This window comes from Cydia splendana, chromosome 17 (genome assembly GCF_910591565.1).
Source record: "Cydia splendana chromosome 17, ilCydSple1.2, whole genome shotgun sequence".
Lineage (NCBI taxonomy): Eukaryota > Metazoa > Arthropoda > Insecta > Lepidoptera > Tortricidae > Cydia > Cydia splendana.
In genome coordinates this window covers 13,790,682-13,794,526 of record NC_085976.1, presented here as the reverse complement: position 1 = coordinate 13,794,526, position 3,845 = coordinate 13,790,682, and the positions used below count along the sequence as shown (strand labels likewise).

Sequence of the window (3,845 nt, the reverse complement as noted above, 5' to 3'; positions counted from 1 at the left end):
TGAATGCTCCAAACCCTTCTCTGCTACCGTCCGCCATCCGACAAGTCTAATGATTCTGCTGAACTCCGTTGGCTTCTCACTCCCGCGTGTTTTTCGCGTCAGCGCCACTCCCCCGACGCTTGGCTTTAAATCAACTGCGTCAACTCACACAAATACACTTAGGTGCATTAAACCAAAAAGAATAGATAGTATAGAGGGGTCCTGTCATTGTAAATTTTGTAGTCACTGTAAATTTACTGCCATCTATCGACACACGACTAAAACTCAAAATGAAAACGTATAAAGTTATCAAAAAAATTATATATATGGATAAATGATTTTATTATTTTTATATCATTTTGATCCATGTTCATTCACTGATATCTATGTGTTAAAATTGTTAAATATGAAACGGTGTCGTCACGCCATCTAGCCGAGGATAGGCTAATAAAGGTGTGTGCGGCATCTATTCGAGAATGACTTTTACTTGAATTCCGAGGCACGTTTTTTCCTTAGACTTTATTCGTCTTATACGAAGTTACATATGTCTTTGATTAAACTAAAGGTGACAGTCCATTTCCAACGACAGCAACACTACCATTCATTTTACTATGGAAATTACTAATAAATTCATCAGTTTTGACAATTTCAATATGGCGGTTTGTTTACATAGTTAGCAAGTTCCATAGAGTGACACTTTAAGTTCTCACTTACGTGGACGCAAGGCTTTTAAAATTGAATAGAGGTTAAATTTAAATGGACATACAATAGTTAGGGAGGCGAATAGGGGAATTTTCGGCAATACTCGAGCGTGGCAGTTTAAGATATGAGAGATACCTTAGACCTAATAGAATAACCTTGTAAAGTATTTAGCTCTATATGTAGTGACGCGCGCCTAGGATAGACGATCAGATTAGTAAAAAAAAATGGATAGTCTGAAATACTCGAGCGCCTCAGATTAAGATATTGGGGGTTGATTTTAGTGTTTAAAGACTAAATTTAACTAATCTGACGATAAGTCCTTGACGCCGCCGAGTTATAGGGTCGCGAACTTGTAAAAAAAAAACGTTAATCCGGCATTCTCGAGCGCGATTTTTTTATTTTTTATTTTGAAGAATATAATCTAAAACTTACTAAAAATACAAAATCTGCCGGTTTCCGCATGACCGGAAGTGTGGAGGAGCCATTTCGTCTTCCTAAGAACGCGTTGCGGCATATAAGTCGCGAACGATACATTTTACAAAAAAAAAGTTTAAATAAACAAAAAAGGTAATTTTATTTTACACAAAAAAGGTCTCTTTACATTTTTGTCCAAAGTTAAAACTTTTTGACTTGAAGCATCATAAAAACTCGAACTCCCGGTTTTTTGAGTATATCTCGAAAACTGAGGGTGTTAAAAAAAATTGATATGAAATAACGATGATTAAATTATGTGACTTTTATTATATATCATATTTTTTTTTTCTAAAGCTTCTCGACAATTTTCGTGGACTCGGAAAAAGTTACGCGTATCTGTATACAAAAGTATTATTAACATGTACAGTTTCATGTATGTATATTATTCAATAGCCTGTTGATCCTCAAATTGTTTTTTTGGCGTACCGTAAGTTCCCCGTTTTATCAAGGAGAAAGAAAGGAAAAAAACCGGGCAAGTGCGAGTCGGACTCGCGCACGAAGGGTTCCGTACCATAATGCAAAAAAAAAAAAAAAAGCAAAAAAAAACGGTCACCCATCCAAATACTGACCACTCCCGACGTTGCTTAACTTTGGTCAAAAATCACGTTTGTTGTATGGGAGCCCCAATTAAATCTTTATTTTATTCTGTTTTTAGTATTTGTTGTTATAGCGGCAACAGAAATACATCATCTGTGAAAATTTCAACTGTCTAGCTATCACGGTTCGTGAGATACAGCCTGGTGACAGACGGACGGACGGACGGACGGACGGACGGACAGCGAAGTCTTAGTAATAGGGTCCCGTTTTACCCTTTGGGTACGGAACCCTAAAAAACTCCTTCCCTTGACAGGAAATCAGTCGTCAAGGATCTTGGAATACTGTTTGATGATCAACTAAGTTTTCGGCCACACTATGATTATATAGCTAGTAGGGGCAGGCAATTGTTGGGTTTTATCTGCAGAATAACCAAGGGCTTCAGGAACCCAGATAGTATGCTTGTATTGTTTTTCAGCCTGGTGAGGAGTGTACTGGAGTATGGTTCCCCTATATGGACCCCGCATTACTCTGTACATAGCATCGCTATAGAAGCGGTACAGAAGCAATTTTTGAAAGTTCTTGCGTGTAGATTTAAACTGGGACGTACATACAGATCGTATACTAGTCGACTAATCAAGTTCAATATCCCCACACTAGAGGCTCGTCGTAAGATGTTTGACTTTTTGAATTTATATAAAATTGTACACTCAAAAATTGACTCTCCTGCACTATTATCATCCATTACCTTTAACACGCCTAGATTTAGAGGTCGTAACACTAAACTTTTCGCACTTAGAGTGTACAAAAACAACACTTCATTCTATAATCCAATCACAAGAATGTGCCGCCAATATAACGATTTAATAGCCGGGGATCATCGCGGTAGGGGCACTGATACTGATATTGATATTTTTGACCCTCACATCGCTAGGTTTAGGAAGTGCTTGGCTGGCGTCCTCTTCCCCTCTTCTCCCACTTAACTGATGACATCTGCCTTAATCCTCTAAGTTTGTTTCAGTGATGTTTAATAGTCTTTATAATGTAAAGTTCGTTACTCGTTATATTGTAATGTTTAGATAGTTATTTCTTCTCTGATATTTTTCACTGTAGCTATAGGAATATGGTGTTAATTAGTTTGTAATATTTCCGCTCAATTGTAAAACATGCTGTGTACACTTGTTTTGGATCTCGTGCTAGATTTAAGCCATAATGTGCAATTGTATTACTTACCCATGATATTGTACGATGTCTGTTTAGTGTACCTAATAAAGTAAAAAAAAAAAAAAAAAAAAAGAAACCAAAAAACCTTTTTCGGTCAGATTAAGAGAACCCACCAACATTTTTGTCAGATTAAAAAAATATGCTTTCAGGATACCGAGATAAACCTCCCCTATGAAAATCTGACGCGCTCGAGTATTTCAAAAAAACTTTTTTTTTTTGCATTTTCAAAAATTCATCGTAACTTATCGTCACGCCGAAATCGTCAGTTTTTTTAAAGGAAGCTTCCTTGGGGCCTACTTAACACCCCTTCCGAAAATCTGACGCGCTCGAGTAATTTTTTTTTTTTTGCATTTTTGACTACTTTATATGCCTACCCCCACCACGCAAACCGGCAGATTAGTATACCGTTGTTATCAGAGGCACTCGGGGCATACGTAGTATGAATATCTGACGCGCTCGAGAATGCCCAAGTAACTGTTTTTTTTTAACATTTTTGAAAAACCGTACACGCCAAACCCACCGCTAAAATGGTTTTTGCCATACGAGCTTTTCTTTTCGAAATTATTTTATCTTTCGATTTTGATAGGTCTCGACGGCGCCGTTGAATTACGCCATTTAGCTACCTCGCCTCCCTAACTACAAGTTTCAGGTCAAACATGTTGAACGAAGCTATAGTTTTGCTTGCTGTTGGAAACATTTGAATGTTTACAAATTAATTTCACGGTGTTAATCGATTCTTTTGTTGACCTGAGACCACCTGCTTGAATTAAAAAGCAATATTATTATCGACAAGTAAAGGATGACTCACGTTAGGACTTAGGACGGGCCGGGTCCGGGCCGAGGCATCCGACACTTCGTTTCCTATAGAAAGCATCACGTGTTCACCGGTCACATGTCATATGTCATAAAATGAAGTGTCGGTTACCCTGGCC

General features: G+C 37.7%; 1 long non-coding RNA gene across 1 annotated transcript; it reads left to right on the top strand.

Annotated features, from left to right (window-relative positions):
• The first annotated feature begins 760 nt into the window (after positions 1–760).
• On the top strand, positions 761–3,270 carry LOC134798828 (uncharacterized). The gene is made up of 2 exons (XR_010145275.1): positions 761–1,288; positions 2,964–3,270. It is a non-coding gene; the product is annotated as an uncharacterized LOC134798828 (long non-coding RNA).
• Positions 3,271–3,845: the final 575 nt, after the last annotated feature.